The sequence below is a fragment of the Schistocerca cancellata genome, unplaced genomic scaffold (genome assembly GCF_023864275.1).
Source record: "Schistocerca cancellata isolate TAMUIC-IGC-003103 unplaced genomic scaffold, iqSchCanc2.1 HiC_scaffold_438, whole genome shotgun sequence".
NCBI lineage: Eukaryota > Metazoa > Arthropoda > Insecta > Orthoptera > Acrididae > Schistocerca > Schistocerca cancellata.
In genome coordinates, this window is record NW_026046455.1 from 1 (window position 1) to 14,842 (window position 14,842).

At 53.3% G+C, this 14,842-nt stretch overlaps 30 non-coding genes across 30 annotated transcripts; all 30 read right to left on the reverse strand.

Moving 5' to 3' along the window:
* Nucleotides 1-80: 80 nt before the first annotated feature.
* Nucleotides 81-152, reverse strand: Trnah-gug (transfer RNA histidin (anticodon GUG)). The gene has a single exon. It is a non-coding gene; the product is annotated as a tRNA-His (tRNA).
* Nucleotides 153-526: 374 nt separating this feature from the next.
* On the reverse strand, nt 527-598 carry Trnae-cuc (transfer RNA glutamic acid (anticodon CUC)). The gene has a single exon. It is a non-coding gene; the product is annotated as a tRNA-Glu (tRNA).
* A 444-nt stretch (nt 599-1,042) lies between these two features.
* Nucleotides 1,043-1,124, reverse strand: Trnal-uag (transfer RNA leucine (anticodon UAG)). The gene has a single exon. It is a non-coding gene; the product is annotated as a tRNA-Leu (tRNA).
* A 439-nt stretch (nt 1,125-1,563) lies between these two features.
* Trnah-gug (transfer RNA histidin (anticodon GUG)) lies at nt 1,564-1,635 on the reverse strand. The gene has a single exon. It is a non-coding gene; the product is annotated as a tRNA-His (tRNA).
* Nucleotides 1,636-2,009: 374 nt separating this feature from the next.
* On the reverse strand, nt 2,010-2,081 carry Trnae-cuc (transfer RNA glutamic acid (anticodon CUC)). Its single transcript has one exon. It is a non-coding gene; the product is annotated as a tRNA-Glu (tRNA).
* A 444-nt stretch (nt 2,082-2,525) lies between these two features.
* On the reverse strand, nt 2,526-2,607 carry Trnal-uag (transfer RNA leucine (anticodon UAG)). The gene has a single exon. It is a non-coding gene; the product is annotated as a tRNA-Leu (tRNA).
* A 439-nt stretch (nt 2,608-3,046) lies between these two features.
* On the reverse strand, nt 3,047-3,118 carry Trnah-gug (transfer RNA histidin (anticodon GUG)). Its single transcript has one exon. It is a non-coding gene; the product is annotated as a tRNA-His (tRNA).
* A 374-nt stretch (nt 3,119-3,492) lies between these two features.
* On the reverse strand, nt 3,493-3,564 carry Trnae-cuc (transfer RNA glutamic acid (anticodon CUC)). The gene has a single exon. It is a non-coding gene; the product is annotated as a tRNA-Glu (tRNA).
* Nucleotides 3,565-4,008: 444 nt separating this feature from the next.
* Trnal-uag (transfer RNA leucine (anticodon UAG)) lies at nt 4,009-4,090 on the reverse strand. The gene has a single exon. It is a non-coding gene; the product is annotated as a tRNA-Leu (tRNA).
* A 439-nt stretch (nt 4,091-4,529) lies between these two features.
* On the reverse strand, nt 4,530-4,601 carry Trnah-gug (transfer RNA histidin (anticodon GUG)). Its single transcript has one exon. It is a non-coding gene; the product is annotated as a tRNA-His (tRNA).
* Nucleotides 4,602-4,975: 374 nt separating this feature from the next.
* Nucleotides 4,976-5,047, reverse strand: Trnae-cuc (transfer RNA glutamic acid (anticodon CUC)). The gene has a single exon. It is a non-coding gene; the product is annotated as a tRNA-Glu (tRNA).
* Nucleotides 5,048-5,491: 444 nt separating this feature from the next.
* Nucleotides 5,492-5,573, reverse strand: Trnal-uag (transfer RNA leucine (anticodon UAG)). Its single transcript has one exon. It is a non-coding gene; the product is annotated as a tRNA-Leu (tRNA).
* Nucleotides 5,574-6,012: 439 nt separating this feature from the next.
* On the reverse strand, nt 6,013-6,084 carry Trnah-gug (transfer RNA histidin (anticodon GUG)). Its single transcript has one exon. It is a non-coding gene; the product is annotated as a tRNA-His (tRNA).
* A 374-nt stretch (nt 6,085-6,458) lies between these two features.
* Nucleotides 6,459-6,530, reverse strand: Trnae-cuc (transfer RNA glutamic acid (anticodon CUC)). The gene has a single exon. It is a non-coding gene; the product is annotated as a tRNA-Glu (tRNA).
* Nucleotides 6,531-6,974: 444 nt separating this feature from the next.
* Nucleotides 6,975-7,056, reverse strand: Trnal-uag (transfer RNA leucine (anticodon UAG)). Its single transcript has one exon. It is a non-coding gene; the product is annotated as a tRNA-Leu (tRNA).
* A 439-nt stretch (nt 7,057-7,495) lies between these two features.
* Trnah-gug (transfer RNA histidin (anticodon GUG)) lies at nt 7,496-7,567 on the reverse strand. The gene has a single exon. It is a non-coding gene; the product is annotated as a tRNA-His (tRNA).
* Nucleotides 7,568-7,941: 374 nt separating this feature from the next.
* Trnae-cuc (transfer RNA glutamic acid (anticodon CUC)) lies at nt 7,942-8,013 on the reverse strand. The gene has a single exon. It is a non-coding gene; the product is annotated as a tRNA-Glu (tRNA).
* Nucleotides 8,014-8,457: 444 nt separating this feature from the next.
* On the reverse strand, nt 8,458-8,539 carry Trnal-uag (transfer RNA leucine (anticodon UAG)). Its single transcript has one exon. It is a non-coding gene; the product is annotated as a tRNA-Leu (tRNA).
* Nucleotides 8,540-8,978: 439 nt separating this feature from the next.
* Trnah-gug (transfer RNA histidin (anticodon GUG)) lies at nt 8,979-9,050 on the reverse strand. The gene has a single exon. It is a non-coding gene; the product is annotated as a tRNA-His (tRNA).
* Nucleotides 9,051-9,424: 374 nt separating this feature from the next.
* On the reverse strand, nt 9,425-9,496 carry Trnae-cuc (transfer RNA glutamic acid (anticodon CUC)). The gene has a single exon. It is a non-coding gene; the product is annotated as a tRNA-Glu (tRNA).
* A 444-nt stretch (nt 9,497-9,940) lies between these two features.
* Trnal-uag (transfer RNA leucine (anticodon UAG)) lies at nt 9,941-10,022 on the reverse strand. Its single transcript has one exon. It is a non-coding gene; the product is annotated as a tRNA-Leu (tRNA).
* Nucleotides 10,023-10,461: 439 nt separating this feature from the next.
* Nucleotides 10,462-10,533, reverse strand: Trnah-gug (transfer RNA histidin (anticodon GUG)). The gene has a single exon. It is a non-coding gene; the product is annotated as a tRNA-His (tRNA).
* Nucleotides 10,534-10,907: 374 nt separating this feature from the next.
* Nucleotides 10,908-10,979, reverse strand: Trnae-cuc (transfer RNA glutamic acid (anticodon CUC)). Its single transcript has one exon. It is a non-coding gene; the product is annotated as a tRNA-Glu (tRNA).
* A 444-nt stretch (nt 10,980-11,423) lies between these two features.
* On the reverse strand, nt 11,424-11,505 carry Trnal-uag (transfer RNA leucine (anticodon UAG)). Its single transcript has one exon. It is a non-coding gene; the product is annotated as a tRNA-Leu (tRNA).
* A 439-nt stretch (nt 11,506-11,944) lies between these two features.
* On the reverse strand, nt 11,945-12,016 carry Trnah-gug (transfer RNA histidin (anticodon GUG)). Its single transcript has one exon. It is a non-coding gene; the product is annotated as a tRNA-His (tRNA).
* Nucleotides 12,017-12,390: 374 nt separating this feature from the next.
* Trnae-cuc (transfer RNA glutamic acid (anticodon CUC)) lies at nt 12,391-12,462 on the reverse strand. The gene has a single exon. It is a non-coding gene; the product is annotated as a tRNA-Glu (tRNA).
* Nucleotides 12,463-12,906: 444 nt separating this feature from the next.
* On the reverse strand, nt 12,907-12,988 carry Trnal-uag (transfer RNA leucine (anticodon UAG)). The gene has a single exon. It is a non-coding gene; the product is annotated as a tRNA-Leu (tRNA).
* Nucleotides 12,989-13,427: 439 nt separating this feature from the next.
* Nucleotides 13,428-13,499, reverse strand: Trnah-gug (transfer RNA histidin (anticodon GUG)). Its single transcript has one exon. It is a non-coding gene; the product is annotated as a tRNA-His (tRNA).
* Nucleotides 13,500-13,873: 374 nt separating this feature from the next.
* On the reverse strand, nt 13,874-13,945 carry Trnae-cuc (transfer RNA glutamic acid (anticodon CUC)). Its single transcript has one exon. It is a non-coding gene; the product is annotated as a tRNA-Glu (tRNA).
* Nucleotides 13,946-14,389: 444 nt separating this feature from the next.
* Nucleotides 14,390-14,471, reverse strand: Trnal-uag (transfer RNA leucine (anticodon UAG)). Its single transcript has one exon. It is a non-coding gene; the product is annotated as a tRNA-Leu (tRNA).
* Nucleotides 14,472-14,842: the final 371 nt, after the last annotated feature.

Below are 14,842 nucleotides of genomic sequence, written 5' to 3' on the forward strand. Positions count from 1 at the left end.
AAAAACCAAGAAAGCACTGTGATTTCGAGTACTCGTGCACTATCGTCAATGCAACGGCAGCAAGGAAAAACTTTCAAAATTGCCGTGACCAGGATTCGAACCTGGGTTATTGCGGCCACAACGCAATGTCCTAACCACTAGACGATCACGGCCACGGAGGCGCCCCCGAAAGCAGCTGGCTGGAATGCAAGTGTCGATACACAGCAAAGCCTAGGCCAAGGTGTACGCCACAGCAGTGGCAGACACGGTCTCCATCACATGCATACGAGCAGATGAACGTGCCTGCGCTGTCGGGACACTAACTACAGTGGTTAGCTGCATTCACCTCCGTGGCAATGTCTTGCAGTCCTCCAAGCCTCTTGACTACAGACATGTGACTCGATAACAAGTGGACAGACGCAGCATCTCTCTCGCCGTCGGGTGTTGCCTCGAATCATACTTAACGTGGCTTTCTGCACGCGTCAGCGTAGCGTCAGTCGAGCAAAGTCGAGACAAGTCGCATAAGAGGAGCAACAAAAACGCGCATTTCCGGTACCGGGAATCGAACCCGGGCCTCCTGGGTGAGAGCCAGGTATCCTAGCCACTAGACTACACCGGATTACAACGCCAGTGCTCCTCCAGCGAACGCAGCAACCACCCACGATTAACTGACGACAACTGTAAAAAATCCACTCTCGCACGCTATAGAACGGCATGCTCTGGACGCATATCGTGGAGACGAACGCCAGCAGTGATGAGAGCAAAAGGCGCCTACAAATCCTGCCGTTGCACCACGTACTGTTCTACGACAATTCACGAAGCAGACGCTCACGCCTTGTTGTGCTGTTTCCTTTGCGGGCAATGAGTGCATGTGACTTCGATGCAGGAAACATTACACGTTTGGCAGCAGTGGGATTCGAACCCACGCCTCCGAAGAGACTTGTGCCTGAAACCAGCGCCTGAGACCGCTCGGCCACGCTACCTACGCAACACGCGCGTCACATGAGCTGCGTCCTACTCCACGAGAACACACAGCAACGGCACAAAAATGAGACGCCAAAATTGGCAACGGTGGGATTCGAACCCACGCCTCCGAAGAGACTGGTGCCTAAAACCAGCGCCTTAGACCGCTCGGCCACGTTACCCTTGCAAGAGCGGCGGCAAAACGTTCCCTTTGTACTACAAAGATCACTTCGAAATGGAAGTATCTTGGCAATCGCCGTGCCATGTATTTTCACTGCTCTCCCACTGGAAGCGTCTCTTTAGGCCACCCACAACAAGAAAATGCCGTGCCCGCCATATGGTAGCGACGCCACTTGTCTGTAGCTGTCGTAGTTAAGGAGACAGCATCAAGAGACGTTTTCGTGCCGTGACCAGGTTTCGAACCTGGGCTTTCCGTAACCACTAAAGTATCGTAGCTGTACCTGTCAGGCGGAGCTAGAATGCTCCATGTAACAAACATATGTGAGCTCAAGTACAAACTGCGGCCTGCGGAACACGAGTGAAAAACCAAGAAAGCACTGTGATTTCGAGTACTCGTGCACTATCGTCAATGCAACGGCAGCAAGGAAAAACTTTCAAAATTGCCGTGACCAGGATTCGAACCTGGGTTATTGCGGCCACAACGCAATGTCCTAACCACTAGACGATCACGGCCACGGAGGCGCCCCCGAAAGCAGCTGGCTGGAATGCAAGTGTCGATACACAGCAAAGCCTAGGCCAAGGTGTACGCCACAGCAGTGGCAGACACGGTCTCCATCACATGCATACGAGCAGATGAACGTGCCTGCGCTGTCGGGACACTAACTACAGTGGTTAGCTGCATTCACCTCCGTGGCAATGTCTTGCAGTCCTCCAAGCCTCTTGACTACAGACATGTGACTCGATAACAAGTGGACAGACGCAGCATCTCTCTCGCCGTCGGGTGTTGCCTCGAATCATACTTAACGTGGCTTTCTGCACGCGTCAGCGTAGCGTCAGTCGAGCAAAGTCGAGACAAGTCGCATAAGAGGAGCAACAAAAACGCGCATTTCCGGTACCGGGAATCGAACCCGGGCCTCCTGGGTGAGAGCCAGGTATCCTAGCCACTAGACTACACCGGATTACAACGCCAGTGCTCCTCCAGCGAACGCAGCAACCACCCACGATTAACTGACGACAACTGTAAAAAATCCACTCTCGCACGCTATAGAACGGCATGCTCTGGACGCATATCGTGGAGACGAACGCCAGCAGTGATGAGAGCAAAAGGCGCCTACAAATCCTGCCGTTGCACCACGTACTGTTCTACGACAATTCACGAAGCAGACGCTCACGCCTTGTTGTGCTGTTTCCTTTGCGGGCAATGAGTGCATGTGACTTCGATGCAGGAAACATTACACGTTTGGCAGCAGTGGGATTCGAACCCACGCCTCCGAAGAGACTTGTGCCTGAAACCAGCGCCTGAGACCGCTCGGCCACGCTACCTACGCAACACGCGCGTCACATGAGCTGCGTCCTACTCCACGAGAACACACAGCAACGGCACAAAAATGAGACGCCAAAATTGGCAACGGTGGGATTCGAACCCACGCCTCCGAAGAGACTGGTGCCTAAAACCAGCGCCTTAGACCGCTCGGCCACGTTACCCTTGCAAGAGCGGCGGCAAAACGTTCCCTTTGTACTACAAAGATCACTTCGAAATGGAAGTATCTTGGCAATCGCCGTGCCATGTATTTTCACTGCTCTCCCACTGGAAGCGTCTCTTTAGGCCACCCACAACAAGAAAATGCCGTGCCCGCCATATGGTAGCGACGCCACTTGTCTGTAGCTGTCGTAGTTAAGGAGACAGCATCAAGAGACGTTTTCGTGCCGTGACCAGGTTTCGAACCTGGGCTTTCCGTAACCACTAAAGTATCGTAGCTGTACCTGTCAGGCGGAGCTAGAATGCTCCATGTAACAAACATATGTGAGCTCAAGTACAAACTGCGGCCTGCGGAACACGAGTGAAAAACCAAGAAAGCACTGTGATTTCGAGTACTCGTGCACTATCGTCAATGCAACGGCAGCAAGGAAAAACTTTCAAAATTGCCGTGACCAGGATTCGAACCTGGGTTATTGCGGCCACAACGCAATGTCCTAACCACTAGACGATCACGGCCACGGAGGCGCCCCCGAAAGCAGCTGGCTGGAATGCAAGTGTCGATACACAGCAAAGCCTAGGCCAAGGTGTACGCCACAGCAGTGGCAGACACGGTCTCCATCACATGCATACGAGCAGATGAACGTGCCTGCGCTGTCGGGACACTAACTACAGTGGTTAGCTGCATTCACCTCCGTGGCAATGTCTTGCAGTCCTCCAAGCCTCTTGACTACAGACATGTGACTCGATAACAAGTGGACAGACGCAGCATCTCTCTCGCCGTCGGGTGTTGCCTCGAATCATACTTAACGTGGCTTTCTGCACGCGTCAGCGTAGCGTCAGTCGAGCAAAGTCGAGACAAGTCGCATAAGAGGAGCAACAAAAACGCGCATTTCCGGTACCGGGAATCGAACCCGGGCCTCCTGGGTGAGAGCCAGGTATCCTAGCCACTAGACTACACCGGATTACAACGCCAGTGCTCCTCCAGCGAACGCAGCAACCACCCACGATTAACTGACGACAACTGTAAAAAATCCACTCTCGCACGCTATAGAACGGCATGCTCTGGACGCATATCGTGGAGACGAACGCCAGCAGTGATGAGAGCAAAAGGCGCCTACAAATCCTGCCGTTGCACCACGTACTGTTCTACGACAATTCACGAAGCAGACGCTCACGCCTTGTTGTGCTGTTTCCTTTGCGGGCAATGAGTGCATGTGACTTCGATGCAGGAAACATTACACGTTTGGCAGCAGTGGGATTCGAACCCACGCCTCCGAAGAGACTTGTGCCTGAAACCAGCGCCTGAGACCGCTCGGCCACGCTACCTACGCAACACGCGCGTCACATGAGCTGCGTCCTACTCCACGAGAACACACAGCAACGGCACAAAAATGAGACGCCAAAATTGGCAACGGTGGGATTCGAACCCACGCCTCCGAAGAGACTGGTGCCTAAAACCAGCGCCTTAGACCGCTCGGCCACGTTACCCTTGCAAGAGCGGCGGCAAAACGTTCCCTTTGTACTACAAAGATCACTTCGAAATGGAAGTATCTTGGCAATCGCCGTGCCATGTATTTTCACTGCTCTCCCACTGGAAGCGTCTCTTTAGGCCACCCACAACAAGAAAATGCCGTGCCCGCCATATGGTAGCGACGCCACTTGTCTGTAGCTGTCGTAGTTAAGGAGACAGCATCAAGAGACGTTTTCGTGCCGTGACCAGGTTTCGAACCTGGGCTTTCCGTAACCACTAAAGTATCGTAGCTGTACCTGTCAGGCGGAGCTAGAATGCTCCATGTAACAAACATATGTGAGCTCAAGTACAAACTGCGGCCTGCGGAACACGAGTGAAAAACCAAGAAAGCACTGTGATTTCGAGTACTCGTGCACTATCGTCAATGCAACGGCAGCAAGGAAAAACTTTCAAAATTGCCGTGACCAGGATTCGAACCTGGGTTATTGCGGCCACAACGCAATGTCCTAACCACTAGACGATCACGGCCACGGAGGCGCCCCCGAAAGCAGCTGGCTGGAATGCAAGTGTCGATACACAGCAAAGCCTAGGCCAAGGTGTACGCCACAGCAGTGGCAGACACGGTCTCCATCACATGCATACGAGCAGATGAACGTGCCTGCGCTGTCGGGACACTAACTACAGTGGTTAGCTGCATTCACCTCCGTGGCAATGTCTTGCAGTCCTCCAAGCCTCTTGACTACAGACATGTGACTCGATAACAAGTGGACAGACGCAGCATCTCTCTCGCCGTCGGGTGTTGCCTCGAATCATACTTAACGTGGCTTTCTGCACGCGTCAGCGTAGCGTCAGTCGAGCAAAGTCGAGACAAGTCGCATAAGAGGAGCAACAAAAACGCGCATTTCCGGTACCGGGAATCGAACCCGGGCCTCCTGGGTGAGAGCCAGGTATCCTAGCCACTAGACTACACCGGATTACAACGCCAGTGCTCCTCCAGCGAACGCAGCAACCACCCACGATTAACTGACGACAACTGTAAAAAATCCACTCTCGCACGCTATAGAACGGCATGCTCTGGACGCATATCGTGGAGACGAACGCCAGCAGTGATGAGAGCAAAAGGCGCCTACAAATCCTGCCGTTGCACCACGTACTGTTCTACGACAATTCACGAAGCAGACGCTCACGCCTTGTTGTGCTGTTTCCTTTGCGGGCAATGAGTGCATGTGACTTCGATGCAGGAAACATTACACGTTTGGCAGCAGTGGGATTCGAACCCACGCCTCCGAAGAGACTTGTGCCTGAAACCAGCGCCTGAGACCGCTCGGCCACGCTACCTACGCAACACGCGCGTCACATGAGCTGCGTCCTACTCCACGAGAACACACAGCAACGGCACAAAAATGAGACGCCAAAATTGGCAACGGTGGGATTCGAACCCACGCCTCCGAAGAGACTGGTGCCTAAAACCAGCGCCTTAGACCGCTCGGCCACGTTACCCTTGCAAGAGCGGCGGCAAAACGTTCCCTTTGTACTACAAAGATCACTTCGAAATGGAAGTATCTTGGCAATCGCCGTGCCATGTATTTTCACTGCTCTCCCACTGGAAGCGTCTCTTTAGGCCACCCACAACAAGAAAATGCCGTGCCCGCCATATGGTAGCGACGCCACTTGTCTGTAGCTGTCGTAGTTAAGGAGACAGCATCAAGAGACGTTTTCGTGCCGTGACCAGGTTTCGAAACTGGGCTTTCCGTAACCACTAAAGTATCGTAGCTGTACCTGTCAGGCGGAGCTAGAATGCTCCATGTAACAAACATATGTGAGCTCAAGTACAAACTGCGGCCTGCGGAACACGAGTGAAAAACCAAGAAAGCACTGTGATTTCGAGTACTCGTGCACTATCGTCAATGCAACGGCAGCAAGGAAAAACTTTCAAAATTGCCGTGACCAGGATTCGAACCTGGGTTATTGCGGCCACAACGCAATGTCCTAACCACTAGACGATCACGGCCACGGAGGCGCCCCCGAAAGCAGCTGGCTGGAATGCAAGTGTCGATACACAGCAAAGCCTAGGCCAAGGTGTACGCCACAGCAGTGGCAGACACGGTCTCCATCACATGCATACGAGCAGATGAACGTGCCTGCGCTGTCGGGACACTAACTACAGTGGTTAGCTGCATTCACCTCCGTGGCAATGTCTTGCAGTCCTCCAAGCCTCTTGACTACAGACATGTGACTCGATAACAAGTGGACAGACGCAGCATCTCTCTCGCCGTCGGGTGTTGCCACGAATCATACTTAACGTGGCTTTCTGCACGCGTCAGCGTAGCGTCAGTCGAGCAAAGTCGAGACAAGTCGCATAAGAGGAGCAACAAAAACGCGCATTTCCGGTACCGGGAATCGAACCCGGGCCTCCTGGGTGAGAGCCAGGTATCCTAGCCACTAGACTACACCGGATTACAACGCCAGTGCTCCTCCAGCGAACGCAGCAACCACCCACGATTAACTGACGACAACTGTAAAAAATCCACTCTCGCACGCTATAGAACGGCATGCTCTGGACGCATATCGTGGAGACGAACGCCAGCAGTGATGAGAGCAAAAGGCGCCTACAAATCCTGCCGTTGCACCACGTACTGTTCTACGACAATTCACGAAGCAGACGCTCACGCCTTGTTGTGCTGTTTCCTTTGCGGGCAATGAGTGCATGTGACTTCGATGCAGGAAACATTACACGTTTGGCAGCAGTGGGATTCGAACCCACGCCTCCGAAGAGACTTGTGCCTGAAACCAGCGCCTGAGACCGCTCGGCCACGCTACCTACGCAACACGCGCGTCACATGAGCTGCGTCCTACTCCACGAGAACACACAGCAACGGCACAAAAATGAGACGCCAAAATTGGCAATGGTGGGATTCGAACCCACGCCTCCGAAGAGACTGGTGCCTAAAACCAGCGCCTTAGACCGCTCGGCCACGTTACCCTTGCAAGAGCGGCGGCAAAACGTTCCCTTTGTACTACAAAGATCACTTCGAAATGGAAGTATCTTGGCAATCGCCGTGCCATGTATTTTCACTGCTCTCCCACTGGAAGCGTCTCTTTAGGCCACCCACAACAAGAAAATGCCGTGCCCGCCATATGGTAGCGACGCCACTTGTCTGTAGCTGTCGTAGTTAAGGAGACAGCATCAAGAGACGTTTTCGTGCCGTGACCAGGTTTCGAACCTGGGCTTTCCGTAACCACTAAAGTATCGTAGCTGTACCTGTCAGGCGGAGCTAGAATGCTCCATGTAACAAACATATGTGAGCTCAAGTACAAACTGCGGCCTGCGGAACACGAGTGAAAAACCAAGAAAGCACTGTGATTTCGAGTACTCGTGCACTATCGTCAATGCAACGGCAGCAAGGAAAAACTTTCAAAATTGCCGTGACCAGGATTCGAACCTGGGTTATTGCGGCCACAACGCAATGTCCTAACCACTAGACGATCACGGCCACGGAGGCGCCCCCGAAAGCAGCTGGCTGGAATGCAAGTGTCGATACACAGCAAAGCCTAGGCCAAGGTGTACGCCACAGCAGTGGCAGACACGGTCTCCATCACATGCATACGAGCAGATGAACGTGCCTGCGCTGTCGGGACACTAACTACAGTGGTTAGCTGCATTCACCTCCGTGGCAATGTCTTGCAGTCCTCCAAGCCTCTTGACTACAGACATGTGACTCGATAACAAGTGGACAGACGCAGCATCTCTCTCGCCGTCGGGTGTTGCCTCGAATCATACTTAACGTGGCTTTCTGCACGCGTCAGCGTAGCGTCAGTCGAGCAAAGTCGAGACAAGTCGCATAAGAGGAGCAACAAAAACGCGCATTTCCGGTACCGGGAATCGAACCCGGGCCTCCTGGGTGAGAGCCAGGTATCCTAGCCACTAGACTACACCGGATTACAACGCCAGTGCTCCTCCAGCGAACGCAGCAACCACCCACGATTAACTGACGACAACTGTAAAAAATCCACTCTCGCACGCTATAGAACGGCATGCTCTGGACGCATATCGTGGAGACGAACGCCAGCAGTGATGAGAGCAAAAGGCGCCTACAAATCCTGCCGTTGCACCACGTACTGTTCTACGACAATTCACGAAGCAGACGCTCACGCCTTGTTGTGCTGTTTCCTTTGCGGGCAATGAGTGCATGTGACTTCGATGCAGGAAACATTACACGTTTGGCAGCAGTGGGATTCGAACCCACGCCTCCGAAGAGACTTGTGCCTGAAACCAGCGCCTGAGACCGCTCGGCCACGCTACCTACGCAACACGCGCGTCACATGAGCTGCGTCCTACTCCACGAGAACACACAGCAACGGCACAAAAATGAGACGCCAAAATTGGCAACGGTGGGATTCGAACCCACGCCTCCGAAGAGACTGGTGCCTAAAACCAGCGCCTTAGACCGCTCGGCCACGTTACCCTTGCAAGAGCGGCGGCAAAACGTTCCCTTTGTACTACAAAGATCACTTCGAAATGGAAGTATCTTGGCAATCGCCGTGCCATGTATTTTCACTGCTCTCCCACTGGAAGCGTCTCTTTAGGCCACCCACAACAAGAAAATGCCGTGCCCGCCATATGGTAGCGACGCCACTTGTCTGTAGCTGTCGTAGTTAAGGAGACAGCATCAAGAGACGTTTTCGTGCCGTGACCAGGTTTCGAAACTGGGCTTTCCGTAACCACTAAAGTATCGTAGCTGTACCTGTCAGGCGGAGCTAGAATGCTCCATGTAACAAACATATGTGAGCTCAAGTACAAACTGCGGCCTGCGGAACACGAGTGAAAAACCAAGAAAGCACTGTGATTTCGAGTACTCGTGCACTATCGTCAATGCAACGGCAGCAAGGAAAAACTTTCAAAATTGCCGTGACCAGGATTCGAACCTGGGTTATTGCGGCCACAACGCAATGTCCTAACCACTAGACGATCACGGCCACGGAGGCGCCCCCGAAAGCAGCTGGCTGGAATGCAAGTGTCGATACACAGCAAAGCCTAGGCCAAGGTGTACGCCACAGCAGTGGCAGACACGGTCTCCATCACATGCATACGAGCAGATGAACGTGCCTGCGCTGTCGGGACACTAACTACAGTGGTTAGCTGCATTCACCTCCGTGGCAATGTCTTGCAGTCCTCCAAGCCTCTTGACTACAGACATGTGACTCGATAACAAGTGGACAGACGCAGCATCTCTCTCGCCGTCGGGTGTTGCCACGAATCATACTTAACGTGGCTTTCTGCACGCGTCAGCGTAGCGTCAGTCGAGCAAAGTCGAGACAAGTCGCATAAGAGGAGCAACAAAAACGCGCATTTCCGGTACCGGGAATCGAACCCGGGCCTCCTGGGTGAGAGCCAGGTATCCTAGCCACTAGACTACACCGGATTACAACGCCAGTGCTCCTCCAGCGAACGCAGCAACCACCCACGATTAACTGACGACAACTGTAAAAAATCCACTCTCGCACGCTATAGAACGGCATGCTCTGGACGCATATCGTGGAGACGAACGCCAGCAGTGATGAGAGCAAAAGGCGCCTACAAATCCTGCCGTTGCACCACGTACTGTTCTACGACAATTCACGAAGCAGACGCTCACGCCTTGTTGTGCTGTTTCCTTTGCGGGCAATGAGTGCATGTGACTTCGATGCAGGAAACATTACACGTTTGGCAGCAGTGGGATTCGAACCCACGCCTCCGAAGAGACTTGTGCCTGAAACCAGCGCCTGAGACCGCTCGGCCACGCTACCTACGCAACACGCGCGTCACATGAGCTGCGTCCTACTCCACGAGAACACACAGCAACGGCACAAAAATGAGACGCCAAAATTGGCAATGGTGGGATTCGAACCCACGCCTCCGAAGAGACTGGTGCCTAAAACCAGCGCCTTAGACCGCTCGGCCACGTTACCCTTGCAAGAGCGGCGGCAAAACGTTCCCTTTGTACTACAAAGATCACTTCGAAATGGAAGTATCTTGGCAATCGCCGTGCCATGTATTTTCACTGCTCTCCCACTGGAAGCGTCTCTTTAGGCCACCCACAACAAGAAAATGCCGTGCCCGCCATATGGTAGCGACGCCACTTGTCTGTAGCTGTCGTAGTTAAGGAGACAGCATCAAGAGACGTTTTCGTGCCGTGACCAGGTTTCGAACCTGGGCTTTCCGTAACCACTAAAGTATCGTAGCTGTACCTGTCAGGCGGAGCTAGAATGCTCCATGTAACAAACATATGTGAGCTCAAGTACAAACTGCGGCCTGCGGAACACGAGTGAAAAACCAAGAAAGCACTGTGATTTCGAGTACTCGTGCACTATCGTCAATGCAACGGCAGCAAGGAAAAACTTTCAAAATTGCCGTGACCAGGATTCGAACCTGGGTTATTGCGGCCACAACGCAATGTCCTAACCACTAGACGATCACGGCCACGGAGGCGCCCCCGAAAGCAGCTGGCTGGAATGCAAGTGTCGATACACAGCAAAGCCTAGGCCAAGGTGTACGCCACAGCAGTGGCAGACACGGTCTCCATCACATGCATACGAGCAGATGAACGTGCCTGCGCTGTCGGGACACTAACTACAGTGGTTAGCTGCATTCACCTCCGTGGCAATGTCTTGCAGTCCTCCAAGCCTCTTGACTACAGACATGTGACTCGATAACAAGTGGACAGACGCAGCATCTCTCTCGCCGTCGGGTGTTGCCTCGAATCATACTTAACGTGGCTTTCTGCACGCGTCAGCGTAGCGTCAGTCGAGCAAAGTCGAGACAAGTCGCATAAGAGGAGCAACAAAAACGCGCATTTCCGGTACCGGGAATCGAACCCGGGCCTCCTGGGTGAGAGCCAGGTATCCTAGCCACTAGACTACACCGGATTACAACGCCAGTGCTCCTCCAGCGAACGCAGCAACCACCCACGATTAACTGACGACAACTGTAAAAAATCCACTCTCGCACGCTATAGAACGGCATGCTCTGGACGCATATCGTGGAGACGAACGCCAGCAGTGATGAGAGCAAAAGGCGCCTACAAATCCTGCCGTTGCACCACGTACTGTTCTACGACAATTCACGAAGCAGACGCTCACGCCTTGTTGTGCTGTTTCCTTTGCGGGCAATGAGTGCATGTGACTTCGATGCAGGAAACATTACACGTTTGGCAGCAGTGGGATTCGAACCCACGCCTCCGAAGAGACTTGTGCCTGAAACCAGCGCCTGAGACCGCTCGGCCACGCTACCTACGCAACACGCGCGTCACATGAGCTGCGTCCTACTCCACGAGAACACACAGCAACGGCACAAAAATGAGACGCCAAAATTGGCAACGGTGGGATTCGAACCCACGCCTCCGAAGAGACTGGTGCCTAAAACCAGCGCCTTAGACCGCTCGGCCACGTTACCCTTGCAAGAGCGGCGGCAAAACGTTCCCTTTGTACTACAAAGATCACTTCGAAATGGAAGTATCTTGGCAATCGCCGTGCCATGTATTTTCACTGCTCTCCCACTGGAAGCGTCTCTTTAGGCCACCCACAACAAGAAAATGCCGTGCCCGCCATATGGTAGCGACGCCACTTGTCTGTAGCTGTCGTAGTTAAGGAGACAGCATCAAGAGACGTTTTCGTGCCGTGACCAGGTTTCGAAACTGGGCTTTCCGTAACCACTAAAGTATCGTAGCTGTACCTGTCAGGCGGAGCTAGAATGCTCCATGTAACAAACATATGTGAGCTCAAGTACAAACTGCGGCCTGCGGAACACGAGTGAAAAACCAAGAAAGCACTGTGATTTCGAGTACTCGTGCACTATCGTCAATGCAACGGCAGCAAGGAAAAACTTTCAAAATTGCCGTGACCAGGATTCGAACCTGGGTTATTGCGGCCACAACGCAATGTCCTAACCACTAGACGATCACGGCCACGGAGGCGCCCCCGAAAGCAGCTGGCTGGAATGCAAGTGTCGATACACAGCAAAGCCTAGGCCAAGGTGTACGCCACAGCAGTGGCAGACACGGTCTCCATCACATGCATACGAGCAGATGAACGTGCCTGCGCTGTCGGGACACTAACTACAGTGGTTAGCTGCATTCACCTCCGTGGCAATGTCTTGCAGTCCTCCAAGCCTCTTGACTACAGACATGTGACTCGATAACAAGTGGACAGACGCAGCATCTCTCTCGCCGTCGGGTGTTGCCACGAATCATACTTAACGTGGCTTTCTGCACGCGTCAGCGTAGCGTCAGTCGAGCAAAGTCGAGACAAGTCGCATAAGAGGAGCAACAAAAACGCGCATTTCCGGTACCGGGAATCGAACCCGGGCCTCCTGGGTGAGAGCCAGGTATCCTAGCCACTAGACTACACCGGATTACAACGCCAGTGCTCCTCCAGCGAACGCAGCAACCACCCACGATTAACTGACGACAACTGTAAAAAATCCACTCTCGCACGCTATAGAACGGCATGCTCTGGACGCATATCGTGGAGACGAACGCCAGCAGTGATGAGAGCAAAAGGCGCCTACAAATCCTGCCGTTGCACCACGTACTGTTCTACGACAATTCACGAAGCAGACGCTCACGCCTTGTTGTGCTGTTTCCTTTGCGGGCAATGAGTGCATGTGACTTCGATGCAGGAAACATTACACGTTTGGCAGCAGTGGGATTCGAACCCACGCCTCCGAAGAGACTTGTGCCTGAAACCAGCGCCTGAGACCGCTCGGCCACGCTACCTACGCAACACGCGCGTCACATGAGCTGCGTCCTACTCCACGAGAACACACAGCAACGGCACAAAAATGAGACGCCAAAATTGGCAATGGTGGGATTCGAACCCACGCCTCCGAAGAGACTGGTGCCTAAAACCAGCGCCTTAGACCGCTCGGCCACGTTACCCTTGCAAGAGCGGCGGCAAAACGTTCCCTTTGTACTACAAAGATCACTTCGAAATGGAAGTATCTTGGCAATCGCCGTGCCATGTATTTTCACTGCTCTCCCACTGGAAGCGTCTCTTTAGGCCACCCACAACAAGAAAATGCCGTGCCCGCCATATGGTAGCGACGCCACTTGTCTGTAGCTGTCGTAGTTAAGGAGACAGCATCAAGAGACGTTTTCGTGCCGTGACCAGGTTTCGAACCTGGGCTTTCCGTAACCACTAAAGTATCGTAGCTGTACCTGTCAGGCGGAGCTAGAATGCTCCATGTAACAAACATATGTGAGCTCAAGTACAAACTGCGGCCTGCGGAACACGAGTGAAAAACCAAGAAAGCACTGTGATTTCGAGTACTCGTGCACTATCGTCAATGCAACGGCAGCAAGGAAAAACTTTCAAAATTGCCGTGACCAGGATTCGAACCTGGGTTATTGCGGCCACAACGCAATGTCCTAACCACTAGACGATCACGGCCACGGAGGCGCCCCCGAAAGCAGCTGGCTGGAATGCAAGTGTCGATACACAGCAAAGCCTAGGCCAAGGTGTACGCCACAGCAGTGGCAGACACGGTCTCCATCACATGCATACGAGCAGATGAACGTGCCTGCGCTGTCGGGACACTAACTACAGTGGTTAGCTGCATTCACCTCCGTGGCAATGTCTTGCAGTCCTCCAAGCCTCTTGACTACAGACATGTGACTCGATAACAAGTGGACAGACGCAGCATCTCTCTCGCCGTCGGGTGTTGCCTCGAATCATACTTAACGTGGCTTTCTGCACGCGTCAGCGTAGCGTCAGTCGAGCAAAGTCGAGACAAGTCGCATAAGAGGAGCAACAAAAACGCGCATTTCCGGTACCGGGAATCGAACCCGGGCCTCCTGGGTGAGAGCCAGGTATCCTAGCCACTAGACTACACCGGATTACAACGCCAGTGCTCCTCCAGCGAACGCAGCAACCACCCACGATTAACTGACGACAACTGTAAAAAATCCACTCTCGCACGCTATAGAACGGCATGCTCTGGACGAATATTGTGGAGACGAACGCCAGCAGTGATGAGAGCAAAAGGCGCCTACAAATCCTGCCGTTGCACCACGTACTGTTCTACGACAATTCACGAAGCAGACGCTCACGCCTTGTTGTGCTGTTTCCTTTGCGGGCAATGAGTGCATGTGACTTCGATGCAGGAAACATTACACGTTTGGCAGCAGTGGGATTCGAACCCACGCCTCCGAAGAGACTTGTGCCTGAAACCAGCGCCTGAGACCGCTCGGCCACGCTACCTACGCAACACGCGCGTCACATGAGCTGCGTCCTACTCCACGAGAACACACAGCAACGGCACAAAAATGAGACGCCAAAATTGGCAACTGTGGGATTCGAACCCACGCCTCCGAAGAGACTGGTGCCTAAAACCAGCGCCTTAGACCGCTCGGCCACGTTACCCTTGCAAGAGCGGCGGCAAAACGTTCCCTTTGTACTACAAAGATCACTTCGAAATGGAAGTATCTTGGCAATCGCCGTGCCATGTATTTTCACTGCTCTCCCACTGGAAGCGTCTCTTTAGGCCACCCACAACAAGAAAATGCCGTGCCCGCCATATGGTAGCGACGCCACTTGTCTGTAGCTGTCGTAGTTAAGGAGACAGCATCAAGAGACGTTTTCGTGCCGTGACCAGGTTTCGAACCTGGGCTTTCCGTAACCACTAAAGTATCGTAGCTGTACCTGTCAGGCGGAGCTAGAATGCTCCATGTAACAAACATATGTGAGCTCAAGTACAAACTGCGGCCTGCGGAACACGAGTGAAAAACCAAGAA